Source organism: Mustelus asterias, chromosome 2, assembly GCF_964213995.1.
Source record: "Mustelus asterias chromosome 2, sMusAst1.hap1.1, whole genome shotgun sequence".
Lineage (NCBI taxonomy): Eukaryota > Metazoa > Chordata > Chondrichthyes > Carcharhiniformes > Triakidae > Mustelus > Mustelus asterias.
The window spans coordinates 116,049,682-116,076,482 of record NC_135802.1 but is presented as its reverse complement, the minus strand read 5'-3'; the positions used below and the strand labels follow the sequence as shown (position 1 = coordinate 116,076,482).

The window sequence follows — 26,801 nt, the reverse complement described above, 5'->3', positions numbered from 1 at the left end:
AGAAGCCTTGTTGAATGGCTGCTAAAAGGAAATAAGAGAAGTTAAGAAAGTTTAGAGTAACAGAGAGAAAAGGAGACAGAAAGGAAAATTAAGACAGAATTATTTTTTAACCAGATTTTCAATATCTTCAATTGCAACCTGAAGGAATGAATTAATTGTTCAGTTTCTGGGCAAGAGAGGTTGATTGGCAGTCATTAACAATTATGTCATTGAAAGGATACTTACAATATTAATTATGAGACTTAATTTTCTTTGGCAATTTTAATGTGCAATTAATATGCAAATGCAGAAAATTCATGAAACTCACAGGGAAGTTAAGGACAAGATGCTGTTTTCATGGATTCGCAACTCATGGCCTATCTCTTTCTAGGTACACATTGCTGCTTGATTAGCACATTAATAATGGCATGCACTATACAGACATTGCTATTTTCTCAACAAATTCTGGGTCAATATGCCAATTGAATTTGTTTCTTGTTGCGATAAAATATTATAGCTGAATGATTCCACTCAATGGCAATTGGTACAATTCTCTCGGCATAACTGGTGTAATAGATTGTGGAATTATGAGTGTACATTGTATTGAACACAATATCGAGTCTGCATAATCTTTTATACCAGAAAAGAAGTGCTAGAAGCAGCCTGCACCCACATAATTGGCTACACCCCTCCAGGCTGAATAAATCATTTTCCACTAATTGCGCTCATTTGCAGGCCTTTGACAAGGCTTCAAAATTTAAGGATGAACTTTTGAGCTCAAGGACATTATACAGTATGTTTTAAAACATTTTGAAAGAATCTTGTTTAAAATTTACTTCATTAACCCAATCTTATTGAAAAATAATAGTCTTTTTTTTTGAAGAGTTACTTTCAGTCATTTCCAAACAATTTACTCATGGGTGGTAGATTGACGTGTTGATTTTCAATCCCTATTTCTTGTGAGAAAGCCATCCAGCTGTATTAATCAAACTTTAACGGGTAACCAGTATTAAACATAGAATCTTTTTTAAAATTCAGATTATGCTCTGCAATTTCATGTTTAATTGCGCTGGCTCAGTGATATATAAAGGAGTTTAAGCAGAAACGTGAGGGGAGAAAGCACTTCATTAAAATGGGTGCATTTTGCACTGAAATTCTCATTGTGCACATTATAAATGTAACTGGGATACTCTGTACTTTGCTCATACTGGCCGGAAGTTTACGAACTCACTCGGGTGAAACTCGTAAAATCCCGCCTGAGGTCAATGGAAAATTCCGTTCGGCGAGCCTCGCCCGCCCGCCCGCCCCAATTCTGGAGTGGGCAAGGCAATAAAATTCCGGCCACTGGGTCATAACTTCCAATTAGCATTGGAAAGTGATGGCCCGCTGAAATTACAAGACTTTAAAGTGCACTTACGTGCCCTCATCAATTGCGCTGAAACTTCCGATGGCCGCAGCTGCTTGCATCAAAAGAGTCCCTGCAGGCCCCAGTATATTCAAGTTGCATTGGATGCTTGTCCTTTTTTTTCCTGCATACCTGCTTTACGGCAGTTTAAGTTTAAAGTGCTCAGTGAGAGTGACAGGCCAGGGAAAAGGTAAGTGTTGAAGGTAAGTGGATGGGATTGGTTGGTCGGGGAGGGGCCGGGTGGAGGTCAGAGGTCGGGGTTCAGAGGTTGGGAGGGTCAGGGTCATTGGCCGGGGAGGTTGGATTTCTTCTCTTGGTGTGGGGCATTGGATCATGTCCATTTTTTGGGGGGGCTGCGGGGTTGTGTCAGGTCCGCAAGCCGGATGGGTGGGTTGGTTTCTGCGGTTCAGGGGTTTCAGGCCTGATCCACAGGCTTGGGGTGGGGTCAGATTGGGTCTGTGGTTCGGGGTGGGAATGTCTGGTCAGATCTGCGGGTTGGGTCATGTCATGCCCCTGGGTTGGAGTGGGGGGGGCGGGGGGGAGGTGGTGGGGTGGCAGGCTTGTAGGTCAGGAGCTTTGGGTCAGGTCTGTGGGTTGAGGGGGACAGGGGGTCAGGCAGGTGGGGAATTTGGTCCATGGGTCGCAAGCGGGTTGGGTCAGTATCAGAGGAATTGGGGCGGTGGGGAAAATGTGGGGGTTGGGGGGGGCTGTGGGGGTTCGTCCAATGCAGGGTCATTCTGGGTGAATCTCCAAGCTTCCAAGTGTCAGATTTGGGGAACACCCCAAAGATGCACTGGGGAATCCCTCTCTGAACTTTTCAGGTATGGGTTTGTATAGAAATCCTGCTCAAAGTAGAAACTTGTTCTCGACAAAACCTGCGCTGGAAACCATCCAAAAATCTGATTTAAATTGCTAACTTTGGCTGGTTATGTCAGTGTTATGCTAATAGTTAATCCAAAAAAGTAGAAGAATTAAAACCTCTTCTAACTTCTGGGTAATTATTGTAAAAAGTAAAATCAAAATACTGCAGATTCTGGAATCTGAAACAAAAACGGAAAATACTGGAAAATTTCAGCAAGTCTAACAGCATCTGTGGAGAGAGAGAATGAAGCCAATGTTTCGAGCCTGGATGACCCTTGGTCAGAGGTCTTTTTATGTAGGACATCAGAGGAACCTTGAATGTAGGTGGGAAGGAACTGGACAAGAGGAGAGAGAATGGAGTCAAGATAGGAAGAAATGAGTTCAGCGGGTAGGAACAGGCTGACACGATGGGCTTACTGAGGCAGTCCTGCTTGTGGATTTTGGGAAGGAGGTAGAAGTGGACTGTCCGGGGCTGGGAGACTATGAGGTTGGAAGTTGTGGAGTGAGGATCTCCAGAGGAGATTATGTCAATGGCAGTCTTGGAAACAATGACTTGATGCTCGGTGGTGGGGTCATGGCCCGGGGCAGGTAGGAGGAATCGTCTGAGAGTTGGCGCTCAGCCTCTGCAAGGTAGGGGTTAGTACGCCAGACAACAACAACCCCACCCTTGTCGGTGGGTTTGATGACAAAGTCTGGGTTGGACCTGAGAGAGCAAAGTGCAGCAAGTTCAGAAGGAGACAGGTTAGAGTGGGTGAGAGGAGCAGAAAAATTGAGACCGCCAATGTCACGCTGACTGTTCTCAATGAAAAGATCAAGAGCAGGTAAATGGCTGGAGGGAGGGGTCGAGGCGGAGGGAGAATGCTGGTGGTGGGTGAATGGATCTGCTGAATGGTGGGGGAGGACTCCTGCCCAAAGAAGTGAGCACAGCAATGAAGGCGGCGGGAAAAGTGTTCAATATCATTTTGAGCCCGAAATTCATTGAGGTGAGGACGTAATGGTATGAAGCTGAGTCCTTTGCTGAGTACAGCACGCTCAGCCTCAGAGAGGAGAAGGTCAGAGGGTATGGTGAATACATGGCAAAGGCTGGGGTTAGGGGGGGATGGGTCCAAGGGATGGAAAGGAGAAGAGGGTCCTGGATGGACGTTGGTATCAATGAACGACCTTCTATTCCTTAACGCCTGAAAGAAAGAGAAAAAGTTTATTGTTAAGGCATCGGATGAGACAAAGAATGAAGTGAAACTGGGGGCCAAGACAACTTTGTGATAGAGCAAGTCTGTGCTGCTGGAGAGAGATATCGAGGCTGTGCATTTAGTGGCACATGGCACTGAGTGAAGATCTCAGGATGCGGCTAGAACAGCAGTCCGAGAAACATTGTATGTCCTGGAGAAACTTGTAATCCTGGGTGGATTCAAAACATGAAGGGTGGGAATTCAGTTAGAATCCACATGGGATAAGTTGGAGAAAGAAACAGTGGCTGAGGAAGGAAATATGGTTGTGAAAGTGAGTTTTGGTAAACACCAGGAGGGAAATGGAAAGTAATAAAGGTGGATAGGGTAAAAGAGTCAAATGGAAATCCTGTCTGAGAGAAGAGCAGTACTTCTTCAGGGTAGGCAGTCCTGAAAGAGAAGTGGCAGTGAGTTAAACACTAAGGTCGAAGCAAATTACTGCAGATGCTGGACTCTGAAACAAAAACAGAAAACGCTGGAAAATCTCAGCAGGTCTGAGAGCATCTGTGGGGAGAGAATAGAGCCAATGTTAGAATTGAAATGTGAACTCTATTGTAAAAGGTGGTGCTTTAAAACCGTAATCTCCACACAATAGACAGCACATTGGATTGATTTTTGACAGTTCATATTACCAATGGTTCTCAACTTTTTAAATGGTGTTCCCCACCAAAACATCTCTGAAGAATCTTGCACAAACCTCAATATCTGCCCCTTCATCACTGGCACCCTGTGGCTGCAATGTGTGGTATTTGCTGGAAACACTGCAGCCACTCAACCAAACTTCTTTAGGAGAGCTTCTCAAACTCACAGCATTTTCATCTTTATCAAGCAATTATTCATGCCAAAGAATGAAGGAAAGTGACCTGCATTAGCAGTGTAAGCATTAAGAACACAAGGAACAAATGTCTTAACCAGAGTTCGCCAAATCCATGCAATTTGCTGTGAATGCTGTTCAGCCTTTGTTAATTCTTTATCATCAAAAACAGTGACGTGCCTTTGTGTAGATCCTTTAATGCGGAAAAAATACTTAATGAAGACCTAATCAAAAATATTGATATTGGGCCACAGAAAAATATATGAGTAGTGTTATGCAAAAGCATGGTCAAAGAGGTGGATCTTGGGGATGATTTTGATGGAGGAGAGGGTGTTAGAGAGATGGAGGTGGGATTTAGAGGAAGATTTAGGGGAACCGCATTCATCAATTCCTGCATGAAGAGAGGCCAATAATAAGAGGCTAAAGTTAGAAACTTCTTGTTGATATTTCAGAACTTGAGAAGAAATAAAATGTCAAGACCATTGAAGAGGTGAGAATTTAAATTGGAATAACTGGGAACAGGTCTTCAAATTTAAGGGTATTGGTTGAACAAGACCTGGTACAGAATAGGATAAAGGGCATTGGTGTTTGTAATCAGCTGAAATCTATGGAGGGTGGCAAGTGGGATGTTAGCTAGGAGAGCATTGAAATACTTGAATCAGAGGTGGCAAAGGTACTGATAAAGATTTCAAACACAGATCAGACAAGGTAGCCACAGTGATGAGTAATGTTGAGTGAGTGAGTGATGTGCTCGACCTGAAGGAAGGTCTTTGGCTCATTCTGAGCTGTTTTCTTATCAGCTTTTGTCAGTGCTGAATTGCCATTGCCTTCCACTTCCAGGGCAGGGCAAGGAGGCAGGTCCCAAGTCTACCTCAGCTGGAATGGGAACCAAAACCGGCTTTATCCTGACCCAACTGAACTAACCAGCCCCCTAAAGCAATGTTACCAAGATGGAAATCAACACTCTTTCTGATGGATAACATATGAAGACAGAAGTTCGGCTCAGAGATAATAGAATGCCGAGATTGCAAACAGTCAGCTTGAGGCATTGGCTGGAGGGACAGATTTTTAAAAATACTTTTCCAATTCAATCAAATCAAATCCAATTCAGAGTCTCAACAAGTTGAGACATTTCAGATCCAGGCTGACAAGACAGGGCGAGCGACCAAACCACCCTGTCCTGGGCCTGATCTACATGAGCCAAGCTGATTGGAGAAGGGGGAGGTTCCTCCTCCAAGACTTGAGCTCATTTGCATCTTAGCCAAAAGGCCGAGATGCCGCTTTTAAAAATTGCTTCATATGAAACATATGAAGCTTCAGTGCAACCCAATGACCTCGACCAAGTGCGGCCGACCATGGGCTGCCGACCATACTAAACTGATAAGAACAGATACTACACTTGATCTTAGCCAAAAGGCCGAGAAGCGATGAAAAAGTTGAGGCCCCCTGTCCAATATCATCCGCTTTTTCTATGCTTGCACTCTGACACTCAGTACAAAGGCCTTCACACCACTTTTATTGTTGAAAAAAGCATCAGAAAGCTTGCCATGAATTTATGCTTTACAATTGTTAATGAGTCAAAAAAATTAACATTTGGTCAATGCATTAATTAGAATGCATTGTTTCCAGGATGGATGTAAGCAAAAATGAGTCAATGTTCTGGCTATGCTAATTTTCATTAAATCCACTTAATGCATCGTTAGCATTCAATGTATAGCAAAGTTTCACCTTCACGACGAGGTCAACTGCATCTAGAAGAGAAATAGAAATACAGAGAGAACTTCCAAAAGCTCGATTTTCTTTGATTTACAGATGTTGAACTGTTGTATGTTTTTTTTATTTCAGATTTCCTGCATTTGTAATTATAGTGTTCTTTGAAGCTTGAAAATTAATTTAAAGAACTAATTGGTGTTCGCGGAGATAATTGTGACTGCGCGATAGGATACAAGTGATTTGAATCGACAGTTCATTTTACATCTCTCCTGATTTTTATTTCCAGGGGTTTAATCCAAACCTATGCCAGCTTCTCTCTTTCTGGATACAGCCTGGCCTGCTGTGGTTTGAAATTATGTACTATTTATTGAAAATAAGGGTCAAATAAATTCTAATTTGCATTGTAGTTTCTTGTACTCTGACAATGGTTTTGCTGGAAAGAACTTTGAAGCCTTTCCTGGAGGCCCTCTCACTGATAACATTTGTTTGTGAGAGGAAAAGGAGGCTAATACTTTACCATGCAGAATGTTTAAACTGTACACTTTATTGTAGAAATGCAGAGTAATCTCATGCACTAAATCTCATCGACTATCATTTTCTTTTTCATATGCCAGTGCTCAAGAGTGATATCTGTATGATTTAAACATGTTGTATGAAATTATGGAATGTTCTAGAACAGAAACAGGTCATTTGACCCAGAAAGTCTGCACCAGATCTTATCTCTACCTTGTCTAATTCTACTCACTTCCCATATCCTTTAAAACTACTTTTTACAAGCAAATATTTAATTCCCTTTCAAACGAAAAGTGTCTATGTTGTTATGGTTCCTGTAGGAACCAATAACTTTTAGAAGTATATTTGAATTTCCAATGATTGACTGAAAAAATCACGAGACAACATTTCAAGTATTAAGACTTTAATTGTCAATATTGACTAAACACAATTTTTGAGGCGACAGAAAAGTTCCCCAATTTTAAAATAACTGAAAATCCCCCTCAATCCTTATACTTCACTCTGTCTCTTAAGTGGACACTTCATTCTCCAAGAACTGATCCAAAACTATTCTCAAGTCCTGATGGCTTGCTTCCTTTTGCCTTTTCCAGCCAGATATCTTCTAATCCCTAAATTGACTTTCACAGTAAAGGTTACCCTGGAGATTTCTGCCTTAAGCCAAAGCTGGCTAATCTTGTAGCTCTGCTTGAATCCTCAGGAACTTGGTCACTTCAATCCAAGTATGAACTTGCTGTCATATTCTATGTGGTGAACAATGGAGACTGGTTGTCTCTATCTCTCTGATCTCTCCCTCAGATTCTTGGAGACTGACCTTTTGTCTGTGAGGTTCGGTGATGATTTGAGGAACCCTATAAACCGATACTGTAATGGTTTACTATGGACACTTTCCTTCTCAAAGCCCATCTCCATGGTAAAGTAAATCATGTGGGCCTTGTATCTGGAAAGAAATGCTAATTCGCTATCCACTAGATACCCAACTCGATTCTATCTTGGAATTAAATAGACAACTTAAAGTATTACCATTTATAAAACCTGACATACCTAACACATCCCCAAGACATTTGGAGACTAATAGTCTACCCACAGTCATCACAAATGCTCTTGCCATTGTCCACAGGTATGAACACCTTGCACCTTCCTCTGAGCAAGACAACCTGTTCCCTCCCTTTAATAACCAAGCCACTCAGGCTTATGAAGGGCAGAATTCAGAATAGGTCACATGACCCACTTATTCATTCCTCCATTTCGCCCTAACTTAAAATGACAGTCATAAAAATGTAACAATCTTACAAATTTCATATTTGTAGCGGCTCCAGGAAAGGTTTCGTGGCACCACTTTTACAATTAAATGTGGCAGGCCACTAAATGAACCATTTGTCTTAATCAGAATTATGTATCTAGCAAGAGTCATCAGTTCATCTTAACTACATCCCATCCTCCCCACTCCCAACCATTGAAGCATCAAGCCACCATATTTCTTAGCTGCCAACATTCACCCAAGTCCAGATCATGACAATGCTGCATTGAAAACAAAAGTCCTCTTGTCACCTCTGATTCTTTTTCCAATTACATCAAATCTCTTTTCTCTGATAAGTGACCCATCTTCCACCGGGTACAGTTTCTCCTTATTTAATCTACCAGGCCCTTTCAAAATGTTGGACCTCTCCATCCAATCTGTGTTTAACCTTCTCCACTCTAAGGCAAACAGCCCCAGTTTCTTCATGTCTCTTCATGTAACTGAAGTCTTTCATCCCTGACACCATTCTATTAATTCTCCTCTCCATTCTATTAATTAGCCATTGTATTAATCTTCCTAATAGGTGGTGCCAAAAATTACCTACAATGCTGCAGTGTTTTATAATGGTTTAGTGTAACTGCCTGACTTTCATAATCCACACCACTATTCATCCGCCAAGGATCCTGGAGGCATTTTTAGCAGCCTTCTCAACTTGGCCTGACACTTTCAAAGACTTGCATATATACACATCCAGGGGTGAGGCATAGGAACTCTGTGTTCCTGCACCTCTGAGATTTGGACCATGTTCCTTGCATTACCTGTCCTCATTCTTCCTACCAAGATGAATCACTTCACACTTCTCTGCATGAAATTTCATCTCCCATGTATCTGCCCATTTTAGCAATCTTTTAATTTCCTCCTGAAATTTGTAACCATCCCCCTCACTGCTTACTACATTTCCAAGTAACATGTCCTCTGGAACCTTTGAAATTGTGTCCTGGATATCCAAGATTAGATTATAAATCTCTGGATTACTAGCTGTGCCATGCACTAGTGGGTATAGGAATAGGAGCATAGAGCAGATGAATGCATAGCTGGAAAGATGGTGCAGATGGGAGGGCTTTAGATTCCTGGGACATTGGGACCAGTTCTAGGGAAGGTAGAACCTAAATGGGCTGGACAGGCTACACCTTAACATGGCTGAGACTAATTTCTTTGTGGAGTAGTTTGCTAATCCTATTGCGCAATGTTTAAACTCACTTGGCAAAGGGATCAGAATCAGGATGTAACCTTAGACAGGAAAAACAAGTTAACCAAATCATTGGCAGAAATAGGTAGCACTAAAGTAATAAATAGTAACAAATTAGATAGGGTCAGAATAAGAAAGAATGCAGTAAAGTTGACAGTGCATGTCTGTGAATGTGCAGGGTGTGGTAAATAAGATTGGTGAGCTCCAGGTACAGATAGCTAACTTGGAATATCATGTCATGGCAGTAATGGAGAAATGGTTCATTAAAACTCAAGGCTGTGTACTAAATATTCTTGAATGCAAGTTTTACAGCAAGATAACTATAAGGTAGTTATAGTGGAGGAATTTAATTACCATAATATAGACTGGGATAGTAATAGTGTAAAGGGAAGAGAGGGAGAAGACTTAAGTGTGTTACAGTTAAAGTTTATTTATTAGTCACAAGTAGGCTTACATTAACACTGTAATGAAGTTCAGGATACATTTTTTGATCAGTATGTTTCTAAACAAAGGAAGAAAGTGATACTGCTGGATTTAGTTCCGGAGCATAAGGTAGTTTACGTTGATCAAGAACGGGATTCTCCAATCTTGTTTGCCTGCCGCCGCTGCCAGCAAGAACAGAGAATTTGCTGCTCAGTTAAAACTCGTTTCACTGCAGTGAGCCCAGAGATTCCCAGCCATGGGCAAGGTGAGAGAATTCCGGCCCAAGTTTCAGTTGGTGAATAATTGGTAACCAATGATCATAGTACCATAGGGTTACGTTAGATTTGGAAAAGTACAAGGAGCAATCCAAGTAAAAGTAATTAACTGGGTGAGGACCAAATTCAATTGAGGTGAGAATGGATCTCACTCAGGTAAATTGGAATCAAAGATAGGCAGGCAAAGCTGTAATAGAATAATGGGCTGCCTTTGAGGAGAAGTTGTTTTGGGTACAGTTGAAGTATATTCACACAAAGCGGTAAGTTAGGGCAAACAACGTTAGAGTTCGCTGAATGATGAAAGTGACGGAAAGTAAGATGAAACAGGAAAAGGTGGCTTTGACATATTTAGTTGATGGTACAAGTGAGAACCATACTGAACATAGAAACCTCAGAGGGCAAGTGAAAAAAAAATGAGAAGCAAATAAAAAGTATGAGAAAAGGCTTGCAAAGAAGGAATCCAAAAGTCTTCCTTTGGCTAATAACTAGTAAAATCATTGTAAAGGAGGGGTGAGGCATAGGAACCAAAAAGTAGACTTGTACATAAAGGCAGGGGGCAGGCTGAAGTACTAAAGGATTACTTTCTAGAAAGAAGATGTTATAATGGAAGTGGAAGTAGTTGACACATTAGATGGGATAAAAATTGACAAAGAGGAGTTATTAGGAAAACTGGTTGTACTTAAAATGGATACATCACCAAGATTGGTTGAGATACAACATACTTTACAAAGGATGTGAAGGCATTCGTAAAGGGGCAGAAAAACTTTACCAGAATAGTTCTAGGCTTGAAGGACTTCAATTCCGTGGATAGATTGGAGACGTTAGAGCTGTTTTCCTAAAATTAAAAGTTGGGAGGAGGTTTGAAAAGGTGTTCAAAATCATGGTTTTGGACAGCGTAGGAAGAGAAAAACTGTCCCCATTGGTGAAAGGATCAAGAACTGGAGCATTTAAAGTGAATCGCGAAAGAACCAAATGTGACATGAGAAAATGTTTTAACGCAACATGTAGTTGTGATCTAGAATGCAATGCCCAAGTGTGAGGGAGGAAAATTTAATCATGACTTTCAAAGAGGAATTGAATAATTATCTGAAGAGGAAAGACTTGCAGGGCTACAGGGAAAGGGCAGTGGAATGAGACAAGCTGGTTCTTCTTGCAGAGTTGGCATGAACATGACAGGTCAAATCACCTTGTTCTGTGCTGTAAACCAGTTTATGGTTTTATGATTCCATTAATACCTATCAAAGAGATTGTGGTCATTGAACCCTGGAGGAAACTGCTGCTCAGTCCCTCCAATCCAAAAAGTGCAATGTACCTTTAACAGATCCACATTTATTAACCTTTATTTTTCTAAGAACTAATTAATATTTTATTTGATCAATATCTCTAAAAATGTTCCCACCATTGATGTTATGTTGAACGGTCTGTAATTACTGGATTTATCCCATTCCCTTTTCTCCTCTTTTTAAAGAGGGGTTAAATGTTTGTAATCCTGCAATTCTCTGGTACCAATCTCATACATAAAGGGGTTTGGAAGATTCTGGCCAGATCCTCTGAATTTCCATCCTTACATCCTTCAGCATGGTGGTTAGCACTGTTGCCTCACAGCACCAGGGACCCAGGTTCGATTCCCAGCTTGGGTCACTGTCTGTGCAGTCTTCGCCTTCGCCCTGTGCCTCTGTGGGTTTCCTCTGGGTGATTTGGTTTCTTGCCACAGTCTGAAAGTCCTGCTGGTTGGGTGCATTGGCCATGCTAAATTCTCCTTCAGTGTACCCGTACAGACACTGGAGCGTGGCGACGAGAGGATTTTCACAATAACTTGGCTGCATTGTTAATGTAATGCCTACTTGTGACATTAGTGAATAAATAAACTTTAAAACAACTTATTGATTGATCCCATCTGGAGAGGGTAAGGGCACCTAGGTGTGGTAATCAGCATTCAGTTATGTTGAATTGAAGAAATACCTGCTTTTTTACAGCACAAGTTGCCTTAAACCAGGTAAGTTAAAACTCCCATTGAAGGTAAGTGAAGAGGATTTGGAACCTGGAGGGGAATCAGAGGCCAGGTGGGGAGACTTGGGGCCCAATTGTACCAAAATTCCGCGCCCGTTTTCGGGCGCGAAATCGCGGTAAAGTCGGACGTCGGGCCTATACAGCGATCTGCACCCGAATCCGAGCAGATCGCGGCTTTACTGACACCCAATTCGGGCGTGGGTCTGGTCCACGTCCGAATCGGGCGGCCCGATGATTTAAATGCATTAGTATGTATTTAAATCGACTTAATGAACCGCGTGCCCAACTCTACCGCCAAATCCCACTTTACCGTCTTCTGGCCCGTTCCGGATCTGCGCTATAAGCGACCTGCAGAATAAAAATCCGAAGCGGATTTCTATTCTGCAGGGGAACCTCCAAAGCCCTCTCTGCCCTTGTGAAGTCACCATCCTCCTCGACCATCCTTCGCAGACCCCCCCGCTAACCCCCCCGCTAACCACCCTGGCAGACACCCCCCTCCCCCGGATCAGACCACCCCCCCCCCCCCCCCCCCCCCCTCCCCCCCCCCCGGGTCAGACCCCCCCTGGGAGGCAGGTGCCCTCGGCAGAGCACACCCCCAACCTACCTCAATCACTGGTCTCCCTCCACCATCCTTCCGACCTGCAGTCCTTTGAGAGCCTGCAGCACCTTCCTGGCCTTCCGCTGGTGTCCGCCGGAGCGGGGGGGAGGCGGGCTCAGATGATCTCTGGTTGGGCGGGAGAGGATGGACTTGGGAGAATCTTGCAAACTGAAAATAATGTAGCATCTTCTTTGTGCTGCTGACGGATCCTGAGCTGAGCAGAGTGACAGTGGGAGGGTGTGCCCGCGGTCGCAGGGACCCCCGAGATTAAGCTATTTGGCAAATGGAGCAGGGACGATGTTCAGATCAATGACATTTCGCTACAGGATTACATCGCTGTCAAGGAGAAATATACCAAGTACCTCCCGCACAGTTCTGGGCGCTATGCTGCCAAGCGTTTCCGCAAGGCCCAGTGCCCCATTGTCGAGCGTCTGACCAACTCTATGATGATGCACGGGCGCAACAACGGCAAGAAACTGATGACTGGACAGATTGTGAAGCATGCCTTTGAGACCATCCACCTACTGACCAGCGAGAACCCACTGCAGGTACTGGTGAATGCCTTCATGAACAGCGGTCCCCATGAAGACTCCACACAACAGTTGGAAATAAGATTCAAGGAGATTACTAAATCTGGGAAATCAACCATAGTGAAAAGAAGTTTGTATTGGCAACTCTTCTCTCACATTCCATGGCAGATGTGCCCCTACTTATGAATGTGATTTGCATGGCCAACGTTGGGTGCAGCTAATCTACCTCTGGAGCAGCCTTGGATCCTTTCTTTCATCTTATTTTCATCTGAACATTGCACAGAATTAGAGGAATTCCCTTTGGAAGATAATGTCAAAATTATAATCGCAGGAACTAAAAACCTGACAGTCAAAAATTTGGGAAAATATTCCAAAATATAGATGGGGGGATATATATTTTGGAATATTTCCCCAAATTTTTGACTGTCAGGTTTTTAGTTCCTGCAATTATAATTTTGACATTATCTTCCAAAGGGAATTCCTCTAATTCTGTGCAATGTTCAGATGAAAACAAGATTTAGTAATCTCCTTGAATCTTATTTCCAACCAAGTTCCACCACGGGGACAATTCTTCCAAGTTCACCACAGGACTCTGAACATTTGAGCATCAACAATCCAGTTACAGATCACAAATGCATTATACAGGTCACGACTTCCTCACTAGGACACTGTAGTTTAATTACCTTTCTCATAGATAATTAGGCAGCACAAAGAAGATGCTCCCAAGTCCATCCTCCCCCCCACTCTCTACTCTCTCTGCTGTTTTCTCTTTCGCACCTGGGCGTGCTGCTTCGGACCTTTTTTTGAACTGCGCATGCGCCGTTCAGAGCTCCGATCGGTCCGGCAGCGCTAAACCCCGCCCACAGCACGAATCGGATGGGAGCCGGCAAAAAGCGTATGGGCGCGCTACTAAGAGGATTCCAGGCTCAGATTTATTTGACGCCCAGATTCGGCACTTAGACTCAAAATGGTAAAATCAGGCCCATTAGGTTCCAAAGGGAATTCTTCTAATTCTGTGCAATGTTCCGATGGAAACAAATTGTCTAATTGAATTTTTTGAAGATGTAACCAGACATATAGACGAGGGAAGAGCGGTAGATGTAGTTTATATGGATTTCAGCAAGGCGTTTGATAAGGTGCCCCATGCAAGGCTCATTGAGAAAGTGAAGGGGCATGGGATACAAGGGGACATTGCCTTGTGGATTCAGAACTGGCTTGCCCACAGAAGGCTAAGAGTGGTTGTAGATGGGTCTTTTTCAGCATGGAGGTCGGTCACCAGTGGAATGCCCCAGGGATCTGTTCTGGGACCCTTGCTCTTTGTGATTTTTATAAATGACCTGGATGAGGAAGTGGAAGGATGGGTTGGCAAGTTTGTTGATGACACAAAGGTTTGGAGGTGTTGTGGATAGTGTAGAGGGATGTCAGCAGTTGCAATGAGACATAGATGAGATGCAAGACTGGGCGGAGAAGTGGCAGGTGGACTTCAACCCAGATAAGTGTGTGGTGGTTAATTTTGGCAGGTCGAATAGGACGAAAGAATATAATATTAAGGGTGACGCTTGGCAGTGTGGAAGATAAGAAGGATCTTGGGGTCCAGGCTCATAGGACGCTCAAAGCAGCGTCGCAGGTCATGGCTGTGGTTAAGAAGGCATATGGAATACTGGCCTTCATCAATGGAGGAATACTGCGTCCAGTTCTGGTCGCCGCACTACCAGAAGGACGTGGAGGCTTTAGAGAGAGTGCAGAGAAGGTTTACCAGGATGTTGCCTGGTATTAGCTATGAGGAGAGATTGGGTAAACTGGGCTTGTTCTCCCTGGAAAGACAGAGAATGAGGGGAGACCTAATACAGGTGTACAAAATTATGAAGGGTATAGATAGGGTGAACAGTGGGAAGCTTTTCCCCAGGTCGGAGGTGACGATCACGAGGGGTCACGGGCCTCAAGGTGAGAGGGGCGAGGTATAACTCAGATATCAGAGGGACATTTTTTTACACAGAGAGTGGTGGGGGCCTGGAATGCGCTGCCAAGTAGGGTGGTGGAGGCAGACACGCTGGCATCATTTAAGACTTACCTGGATAGTCACAAGAGCAGTCTGGGAATGGAGGGATACAAACGAATGGTCTAGTTGGACCAAGGAGCAGCACAGGCTTGGAGGGCCGAAGGGCCTGTTTACTGTGCTGTACTATTCTTTGTTCTTTGTTCTTTGAAATGAGTTTAGAAATTGGGAGATAATGCTGCAGCTGTATAGGACCCTGGTCAGACCCCACCTGGAGTACTGTGCCCAGTTCTGGTCGCCTCATTACAGAAAGGATGTAGAAGCCATAGAAAGGGTGCAGAGGAGATTTACAAGGATGTTGCCTGGATTAGGTGGCATGCCTTATAGGATAGGTTGAGAGAGCTAGGTCTTTTCTCCTTGGAGAGGCGAAGGATGAGAGGTGACCTGATAGAGGTGTATAAGATATTGAGGGGTATTGATAGAGTGAATTCTCAGAGGCTTTTACCCAGGGCTGAAATGGTTGCCACAAGAGGTCACAGGTTTAGGGTGCTGGGGAGTAGGTACAGAGGAGATGTTAGGGGTATGTTTTTCACTCAGAGGGTGGTGGGTGCGTGGAATCAGCTGCCGGTAGTGTTGGTGGAGGCGGATTCGATAGGGTCTTTTAAGAGACTTTTGGATAAGTTCATGGAAGTTAGTAAGATAGAGGGTTATAGGTAAGCCAAGTAGGTAGGGACATGTTCGGCGCAACTTGTGGGCTGAAGGGCTTGTTTGTGCTGTAGCTTTTCTATGTTCGAAGATGAAAGAAAGGATCCAAGGCTGCTCCAGAGGCAGATTAGCTGCACCCAACGTTGCCCATGCACATCACATTCATAAGTAGGGGCACATCTGCCATGGAATGTGAGAGAAGAGTTGCCAATACAAACTTCTTTTCACTATGGTTGATTTCCCTGATTTAGTAATCTCCTTGAATCTTATTTCCAATCAAGTTCCACCACGGGGACAATTCTTCCAAGTTCACCACATGACTCTGAACATTTGAGCACCTGGCTCATAGCTACAGGGACATCAACAATCCAGTTACAGATCACAAATGTATTATACAGGTCACTAATTGCTCACTAGGACACTGTAATTTAATTACCTTTCCCATCGATAATTAGGCAGCACAAAGAAAATGCTACATTATTTTCAGTTTGCAAGATTCTCCCAAGTCCATCCTCCCCCCCTCTCTGCTCTCTCTGCTGTTTTTTCTTTCACGCCCGGGCGCGCTGCTTCGGATTTTTTCAAACTGCGCATGCAGGGTATGGGTGCGCTGCAAAGAGGATTCCGGCCTCGGATCTGCATTACACCCGGGTCCGGCCCTTAGACTCCAAATGGTAAAATCGGGCCCTTGGAGTTGAGAAGGGTAAAGGGGTGTGGGGAAGGGGTCGGGACTAGGAGGTGCATGGAGGGATCAGACCTCGCTGGGGATTGGGAATCAGACCTCGGAGGGGTAGAACCTAGGGGGAGGTGGAAGGGTTGGGTGGTCAAACCATGTGGGGGTGGGAAAGTACCTTGGGGAAGCCTGGGAACCCAGCCCGTGACAGAGATCCGACCTGGCCGAGGGGGTGGTGAAGTGGTCAGATCTCAGTGGAGGGTGGTTGGTTGGACCTTCGGTTGGGGGGTGGGAGATTGGGTCTCACAGAGGATGAGTGGGTGGAACCACGGGGGGTTGGGACTTTGGGAGTTGTGAATGCATGGGTCCTTGGTGAAGGGTGGGGTGGTGGGACATCAGTGGGGGGTTGGTTTGGACCTCAAGGGGGGTCAGAGGTTGGGGTGGGGAGGTCAGGCTGGGAATAGGGAGTGGGCTGGGCCTACGAGGGGCAGGGGGTGGGCCTGTACGGTGGCGGGTCCAGTAGGGCTGGGCTCATGGGGGGCACTGGGGGGCTACCCTGGTCAGGTCAGGATGAATCGCATGGTGAGTCATGGGGTTTGCGGAATACTGTGGGAGCATTGTTTGGTGGGGGTTCAGGAATCCCATGGAGTGGTGGTAGTCGGGGGAGTGGGGGAGTAACGAAGGAGTCAGAGATGTCAGGGGACAGTGCCATGGGTTGAGGGGGGGGGGGGTGGCTGATCTGGAACTTTACAATAGTTACCCAGAATTTAGGAGAGGTTTTAATTCCAACAGTTTCCAGGTAACTATTTGTGTGACAGCTAGAACCATCCAAAGTTTGCAATTTAAATCACATTTTTGGATGGTTCCCAGTGAAGGGCAATTGCCCAGAGCAAGTTCACACTTCCAGGTAATTGCCGTGCAAACCCTTACCTGGGAGGTTCCGTGAGGGATTCCCCAGCGCATCTTCATTGTTCTCCCAAATCCAATGCTAAGGTCCTTGGAGACTCCGGCTCTGTAGAGGGTAACTTTTCTACTTTGAGCATTGTCAATCTTTCAAGTACATCCTCGTTGTCTAATGTTATTGTTTCCTATTTCTCTCTTACCTTCTTCATTACCGTGATTTTGGCAGCATGCTTCTCTTTGAAGACCGATGCTCAGTATTTATTGAGCACCCCAGTCACGCCCTCTGCATTCATAAGAAAATCTCCTTTTTAAAGACAAATCTGCCCCACCCTTCTTTTGACTAAATTGTTTAATATTTATATTTTTATTTTGTGTTATCTGATAATCTATTCTAATGTGTTATCATTTTCCCTCTTGTTTTCCTTTTCTTTTTCCACTTCTTGTATTTAGCTTGTTTCTCTACTGAATTATGTTCCCAACATTTATCATACGCTTCCTCTTCCTGTGAAATTTTAATCAGGGGTTATTTTGGATAAAGGGATAAACAGACTCTAAGTAGATGCTGTGCTAGCTAATAAGACATGCCTGTTGAAAACTCTGGTTTTGGTCCACAATCCTGGGCTAATTGGTGTTTGTCATCATTTAACTTTGGCTCGAGGTACAAAGACACACTTGCATATTCAGTACTCAAGTATGGATTAGAGGCAACTTTGTGGAGTGGTGTTTGAAGCCTCTACGCACACACTCCTACTAAAGGTGTTGAATGCACTGGCTGAGAGACAGCAGTATGTATCAGAATGGTTCACAGACTGAGAGAGAGGATTCACAGGTTCTTGGATGGTTGTGATGGAAGGAGGTACAGAAGAGGAAGGATGCCTCGTCTCTGCTAGGGATTTGATTTATTATTGTCACATGTATTATTTTACAGTGAAAAGTGTTGTTTCTTGAATGCTATACAGACAAAGCATACCATACATAGAGAAGGAAATGAGAGAGTGCAGAATGTAGTGTTACAGTCATAGCTAGGGTGTAGAGAAAGATCACCTTAATACAAAGTAGGTCCATTCAAAAGTCTGATGGCAGCAGGGAAGAAGCTGTTCTTGTGTCAGTTGGTACGCATCCTCAGACTTTTGTACCTTTTCCCCAATGGAAGAAGGTGGAAGAGAATATGTCTGGGGTGCGTGGGATCCTTGATTATGCTGACTGCTTTTCCAAGGCAGCAGGAAGTGTAGATAGCGTCAACGGGTGGGAGGCTGGTTTGTATGATAGACTGGGCTTTGTTCACGACCCTTTGTAGTTTCTTGCGGTCTTGGACAAAGCAGGAGCCATACCAAGCTGTGGTACAACCAGAAAGAACAAAGGAAAATGATGCAATGGACTTGAGAGGAGAACACCAAGGACATCGCAGCCAGGAGCCCTGTCCCAAGAAGACAGCTGCAGAGAAAAAAATACATTATGTTGTTTATTTATTTGTCACAAGTAGGCTCACTGCAATGAAGTTACTGTGAAAATAACTATTGGACACGAGTAGTTCAGGTAAGACCTCTCATCAAAACACTTCTTAGCAGCTGCATTGCCTCCAGCAACACAGCCTCAACATACTTCAACCATCATCTTATTTTACACTGACATTCACACATTCCACATTATTACATCTGTAACAGGCACTGCGCACCTCAGACACATCTGACCATGTGAGGCATCATACACACACATACAGACCCACAGGGGTGGCATTTTCCAGTTGACCCAAAACCAAAAAATCCCACCCGATGGCAACGGACCTTTGCATGGTCCACCCCATCCCCCCCACCCACTACGATTCCAGTGGCGGGTGGGACGGGAAAATCACACACACACAAACACCTGGTGACACACTCATTCACAATTCATAATTGCCACTCTTTCTGTTCCAGGACAGCATAAACAGTCATAGGATCTAACCAGGGGAGGGGAAGCACAATTGTATGAGTTCACTCCCATTGAGGAGGCAATGCTGGTAATGATCAGGGCTGGGGGAAGGGTTTGAGGTAGTGACAGATACCGTAGTCACAGGCACATTGGGCGTCCTTTACCTGGAGGGGCGTGGCTACTTCTGTTTCTTTACAAATCCACAACTATTCCTGCTCACTATTCACATAAAGCTATCCTGACTTCAAATCTCCATATGTTTTTATCACACACAACCTGCTGTAGTGGCCATACACGATGCATCCTAATGTTTCTAGCTTTATCATTACAGGCTCCTACAAGCATGATCCACCTCATTCTCCCCCAGGAGAACTGAAAAAGAAGGGAGAGCCATCCTTCTCCTCAGAGCATTCGATAAGATGCCACATCAAATGCTATTGAACAAAATAAGAACCTATGGTGTAGGGGCTAACATATTTGCATAGATAGAGGATTGGTCAGCTAACAGGAAACAAAAAGGAGGCATGAATGGGTCATTTTCAGGTTGGCAAGATGTAATGAATGGAGTGCCAGAGGGGCCAGTGCTGGCACCTCAACTATTTACAATTTATAGCAATTATTTGATGAAAGGACAAAATGTACAGGAGCTAAATTTGCTGATAACACAAAGATAAGTAAGAAAGTAAGTTGTGAAGGGGACATAAGGGGCTCCAGTCTCCTGCACCGTTCAATCAGTGCAGCAAGCCAGGAAGATAGTGCGTGAGGCTTTTGTGCTGGGCATGAACCGGTCTGGCGCCGAAAGCCATCTTTCCAGGCCTGTTTTGCAGGTGCGATTATCTTCACGCCCAAAAAGGGTGCAAAGCTGATTTAAATATTAATGACATGTTTTACCTGTCATTAACCTGCCTGGCAAGATCACTTCCAGCCTTCTGGATGCTTCCCCCCTCGCTGACAAGAAGCACTCATGGTCTGCACCAATGGGGACCAGGCATAATGGCCAAGCCAGGGAGATCGGAGGCCCTACAAGTGGTCAGGGGCTTGGCTGGACATTGCAATGGGGCAGTGCTAGTCTAGCAGTGCCGACTGGGAACCATAACTGTGCCAGGGGTAGTGCCAAGGGGGTGGGGCGTGAGTGAGTGCAGGGCAATGATGGGACGAGGCAAGGGCAGAGCTTCACGGGGAGGAGGGAGCTCTGCAAAGGGGGGCAGCTCTGTAAAAGTGCCAATCAGTGGGAGGGGAACTCTGCAAAATGGAGGTGATCAGCAGGGGCGGAACTCTGCAGGGGGAGCGCTGCAGATGGGGTTGGGGTGATTGGAGGAGGAGGGAACTTTGTTGGGTGATGATCAGCAGGGAGAGGGAGGGACCAGCACAGGGAGTAATCAATGGCGGAATGGGGACGCGATGTCCATGGGGTGGGTGGGGCGGGAATGGCAGGAGATCAGAGCACCTGTACATTAAACATAGAAACATAGAAACATAGAAGATAGGAGCAGGAGCAGGCCATTTGGACTTTCGAGGCTGCTCCGCCATTCATTACAAATGGCTAATTGTCCAACTCAGTAGCCAAATCCTGCTTTCTCCCCATAACTTTTGACCCCATTCCTCCCAAGTGCTATATTTAGCTGCCTCTTGAATACATTCAATGTTTTGGCATTAACGTCTTCCTGTGGTAATGAATTCCGCAGGCTCACCACTCTTTGGGTGAAGAAATGTCTCTGCACCTCCATCCTAATGGTCTACCCCGAATCCTCAGACTGTGACCCCTGGTTCGAGACTCCCCCATCATTGGGAGCATCGTCCCTGCATCTACCCTGTCTAGTCCTGTTAGAATTTTATAAAGTCTCTATGAGATCCCTCCTCATTTGTCTGAACTCCAGTGAAAACAATCCTAACCTAGTCAATCTCTCCTCATACATCAGTCCAGCCATCCCCGGAATCAGCCTGGTAAACTTATGTGCATTGTGCACAAGCATTCTGCAGCGAGCTTCACTAGCAGGCTTAGACTCCACCCCTCCTACTGGTGAGAATCGCATCCGGGCTCTTTTTTTGTACTGAATGCTGTAAGATTGCGACTCATGGCTCGCCAAAAAATCCAGTGCCATTCTCTCCCATTTTCTCACTCATTCGGCACTTTGAATTCTTTTTGTAAAATTGCACCCAAAAGGTCTGCAAGGTGACAGGGCAAAAATAGGAAAATGTGAATGTGTCCACTTTGGCAGGAACAATTAAAAAAGCAGCATTTGATTTAAATGGACAGAGATTGCAGAACTCTGTAGTACCGATGTGGGCGGCACGGTAGCACAGTGGTTAGCACTGCTGCTTCACAGCTCCTGGGACCTGGGTTCAATTCCCGGCTTGGGTCACTGTCTGTGTGGAGTTTGAACATTCTCCTCGTGTCTCCGTGGGTTTCCTCTGGGTGCTCTGGTTTCCTCCCACAGTCCAAAGATGTGCGGGTTAGGTTGATTGGCCATGCTAAAAATTGCCCTTTGTGTCCTGAGATGCATAGGTTAGAGGGATTAGTGGGTAAATATGTAGGGATATGGGGGTAGGGCCTGGGTGGGATTGTGGTCGGTGCAGACTCGATGGGCCGAATGGCCTCTTTCTGTACTGTAGGGTTTCTATGATTTCTATGATCTGGGTGTCCTAGTACATAAATTAGGAAAAGTCAGTCTGCAGATACAGCAAGTGATTAGGAAGAAAAATTGAATGTTGCTGTTCACTGCGAGGGAATGGAATATCAAAATAGTTTTGGGTTCCTCCGACTTGAGAAAAACTTCAATACCGTACGTTCAAAATTTTCTAATTTTCGCTAGTTTTAAAAGATGGATTTCCTGCTGAACCAAAAAGATGGCATCTACAAGTCACGTGACCACAGTTTGGCCCATTGTCTGGGAGCTACCCACAGTAGTTACAAGAACTCTTTACTCAGCTGGGGAACCTTGCATCTCATTTTACAGATCCCTTGTAATCACGAAACCAGGAGGCTCACACATCGAAACTCGTTATGCCTGCAACGCTGCTAACAAACTCATATCACACCTGGAACCATCCATGCCCATTTCAAAGGGGGACCATAGGGCCATTGTTTGCATTTGATAAGCTCACCTTACTAACAGAGTCTGCCGAGATAATAGCTTCCCAAAAGCAGAGCCTCAATTTGGATGGTAACTCTTTCAATAACTAATGACCGGGAGATAAGTCCTGAGATCAAAGCTAGGTTCAGGCCCTGGATAAACATCCCTTTTGAAGTCATTGTGGAGAAGAAAGGTCACATGACTCAAGTGGCCATTTTGAATCCCTATAGTGCCTTTGAGAACTGAGAACTAGTCAGTCTGCTGTTTTAACATCCAATTGGCGAGCCACCAAGAGGCAGGCCCCTCTGGGCAGAACATCAGCCTGATCATCAAGTCTATCTGCTGGAAGATCTTGTACCATTGCCTACAGAACCGAATCAGCCTCTGTGCATATACTTCATCCTGTGCCATCAGTTCCAACTGAAAAGTGAATTCTACATTTCCAGTCTTCAGCAAGCTGAACTCAAATGTCTATGGGAAAGAATTCCTCATTGGACCCTGACTTGGAACTCTGAAAATCACATGAAGTAATATTAACTTCTGTGGTTCCCGTACTGTATTTTTAGTATGAGTATGTGCACGCACATTCAGAAGTTGCTAACACTCCTCCCCCAGGTTTAATCTAATACTCTGACGAAGACTCATCCTGACTAAAAACCTTGGCTCTATTCTCTCTCTCCACAGATGCTGTCAGACCTGCTGAGTTTCTCCAGCATTTTCTGTTTTTGCTCTTAATCTAATAAGGTTCCTTTTCCCTTGGGTACCTGTTCCAGACCCAATAGTTATGTGTTAAAGGGAACCAATTGATCTAAGCTTTTCTGACTTAACACTAGAGTGAGTTTAATAACTACTAAATAAGTGAGAAGAAAAATGGTAAACACATGCATGTACATTTGTACATATTAGAAGTGAGAATTGAGTATAATAGTAAGTAAATAAAAGTAAAATGTTATACGGAACATTCCTTGACTTGTAAGAAGTAGATGATGAAGTGTGCTGCTATTATGATTTGATTCCAGTAGACTTGACTTCTGTAGGCGGATAGTTGATTCTTCGGTTCCAGCGTTCTGTGGTTTGGCAGAGAAACTTCTCAGTTCTCTTTCCAGCTTTTGCAGGCTAGGCTGACTTCCACTGTCAGATAGAGAGAGATATATGCCTCTGAAAATTGGCTATTTTTCAGGGACGCTGCTGGCTGCTTCTGTTACTGTGTCACACACTTCTGTGTGAAAAACTTCCAGCTGCTTGTCCTCATAGAGTACACATAGACAAACACCGAGGCAGCTTTCTTTGCTGGCTTTAAACCTATTCTTTATATATACCAAGTATATGGTGAATCCACATTTCCATCTAGGCATTACACACAGGATCTCTTGAGATACGATGGCTATTATGTGTCTTTACTTGAAATGGTAATCAGTTTCTGGACGTATTTAGAAATGCCATGTCTGGAAACAGGGAGGGGTTCCATTATGCCTTTGAGAATCACTCTCCAGCCAATCCTGTCAGTGGCTGACTGTACATTCTCAGCCATTTAGAAGTTTGCGTCCATTTAAAAAATAAAACACAGGTATTATTTATAGTACACTAGTTCCGTGTGTTTTTTCCTCCATTATTATGACAGTGCAAAGAGGTTTCTGCACTGTACACTGAACTTGCCTACTACAAATCCAGAGCTAATGCCCAAGCTAATGCAACCCAACCTTATGCTAATGCATAACCGGATTCCCAGTTTTGTTTGTTTTTTTCTTAGCACGTTGACATTATTTGCCCCATCTCTGTAACAGTGCTAGTGAGGTTTCTTTTTTGAAAGGTTGCTATCTTCATGATGATGGTGTTCCCATGATGCATATTTCATCTGCGGGTGAAACGCCTCTTTGGGAGCATAAATATCTAAAATTATACCAGATGACTGTGACATTGGTGCAAAGTCAAATCATTTCATAGCAACGGAGCAGTGGTAATATTCACAAGTCTCAAGTGCAATAATTATATACTGAAAACAGGTGAGATTTCTGGCTTCATATATGGATTGCTAACTAAATAGCACATTCTAAAATGCGCAACCATTTCGTATGTAATCTCACTGTAGTAAATGAATATTAGTGGTGTATTTCAAGAAAATAAATTCCATTAAACCTCAAACATTATTTTTCCAAACCAATTTTAGGCAGGTAGATCATGATGGTTGCAGGATGGGTGGGGGGTGGGGTGGGGGGGGGGGGGGGGGGGGCGGGGGCGGTGGAGGGAGTAGAACACGGTAACCTTGGAGATAAATAAAAGCATTTGCTTATGATTAACCCTTCACCCCCACCCTAACCCCATTCTGCCTGTCTTTGAATTTCCCTTTCAGCCCTTCTTGTGCTAAATACCAGAGGTGCAGTACAAAGTACTCAGAGCGTAAGTGTAGTCTCAGGAGAGACTGTAAGTATAATGGGGCACCACAACCTCACTGATCTTGACTGGCCTCAGATTTGTTATCTTCATGGGAAATCTCAACCGGCACAGGTGGGACAGAAAGAAACAAAGCCGGCCTGCTGGTCAAGTGTGCATCAGACAAATGCTTCCTCCTCCTTTATGTGGTGTGTTAACAACAAGGTAACCATTTCATCTATGATTAATATTTCCTTCTCCTCTTCTCTGGCTGGTTAGCTTTATTCATTGAAAGGCAACTTCCTTTTGATATGACCCTCCCCTCTGCAAAAGAAACAATTTAATTTAAATACATTTCCAGTGACTGAGGAATAAAACAGTTCTTCACCCTGTTGTGGGAAGGAAAAACACATTCTGAGGTCTCTGTCAATTCAATGAGGAAAAATGTGTTTTCTAGCCAGCTTGGTTTTTATCTGTAAGTCAGGAGGGAGCAAACAATGCATTAAAAGCTAAACCTTGTAATGGGGATATAATGATTGGGTGCAAAGTGCTATTGATCTGCTTGTGTATTACATTCAAGAGGAATACATACTGCAGTCAGTTTACATTTTCAGCCAGATACTCAGAAATGCTTTCCCACAATAGAATGAACAAAAAAAATTACTTTGTGCTTTTATCATCTTTAAAACATTATTAATAAAAATATGCAAGCTGGCACATCATCCTGAGCTAATATGAGAAATGAAGGATTTGACTTCTGTAGTGTGCACTAATAAACCTGATAAAATCACCTTGGGCTGAGTTCGTGGTGTTATCAACATCACTAGTTGTATGTTAACTAATATGGCATCACTGGAGCCACTTGTATGTGCACTGTATAAATCAAAGTGCACAGAGGCTAAATGGATCCAGCCAGCAAAGATTAAAGAAATAGGAGCAGGTCAGGTAGTTTAGTCGTTCTTGTCTGAGCTTGCATGGTGGGCTTTGCAGGAGTGCTGCAAATGCACGTACATTGATGTGAGCTAAAGTTTGCAACTGCCTCTCTCCTTTGCTTTGTAAATACTTCAATATTTTGGAACTTCAGCTGTACTGTAACTGGGCAAAACCACCATCTTGTATATGGAAATCTCATTCCTGTCCAAATTGTAAAGATCAAGGGTGGAATTTTCCCAAAAAGTTTCTAAGTGTCATAAGAGCAAGAAAACCGAAGCACTCTGCACCAGTCTTTTGAGTGAGCTTGTTACTACATTCTTCCGGCCCTCTGTCAATTTCTTTGACAGCTGGGAGCATTGCGCCAGCGGCGGAGGGTGGTTGGAGCCTAAATAGGCCAGGGAAGCCATTGGCATTGCACAGGATGTCCTGATCTGACTGTGAACTGAGAAACCTCATCCCATCCCCCACCATGGACATCGAACCCCTGCCCACCAACCTCCCACCACCATTATTGGCGGTGGCTTTTCTCCCCCACGGCAATGGGGGATCAGGGCCCTCCTGATGAGTCCCCTGATGGACCCTCGACATGCCCCCACGTCCCCATGCCAAGACACCCTCTGCAAATCACCCCTGCACACCCCCCTCTGCAAGCCCCCTCACCACATGCCCACCCCCACCCCTGCATGACTCCCTTGCAGAGCTCCCCCCTTGAAGAGCTCCCCCACTGAAGAGCTTCCCCACTTGCAGAGCTCCCCACACAGAGCTCCCCCCTACAAAATCTCCCGTCATTGTGCATACCCAACCCCATCATAGCCCCACCCCACTCAGTTCACATCTGCCCTTAGTCCACAACCTCACTTAGTCCACACTGTCTTAGCACTGCCCCGGCACACTTATAGTGCTCAATCAAGCACTGCCAGGGTGCCAGGTGGGCACTTCCAGGGTGCCAGGTGGGCACTGCTAGGCTGGCACCTCCTTATGGGCACTGCCTGACCATGCCACAGACCACCCCAAGGTCTTCAATGGGCTCTGATCCCCCAAATGTGGCCATGGAGCCAGGTCCCTACTACTGCAGAGCAGCAATGATTCTCGTCAGTGTGACATCTCACCGGCAAGGGGGGAAGCATCCGGGAAGGTGAAAGCAGCCATCCCAGACTTGCTAATAGCATTTAAATTAAGTCAATCTTATTCTAATAGGCCTTGCGCCCTTTCTGGGCATGAAGCCATTCTTGCCGGCAAAACAGTGCCTGGAAGATACAATGATGTGGAGATGCCAGCATTGGAATGCAAGTCGTAACAGGAAATCAAGTCGTAAGAGGTACAGACAATCTCCACATCATGGCTACCACTGGCACCGCAAACTGCCGGCTCAAAGTGGAGAGGATCTCCAAGAAGATCACGCATAT

At 44.6% G+C, this 26,801-nt stretch overlaps 1 pseudogene; it reads right to left on the bottom strand.

The window, feature by feature from the left end:
• Window positions 1-5,548: 5,548 nt before the first annotated feature.
• Window positions 5,549-5,714, bottom strand: LOC144481879 (U2 spliceosomal RNA; annotated as a pseudogene).
• Window positions 5,715-26,801: the final 21,087 nt, after the last annotated feature.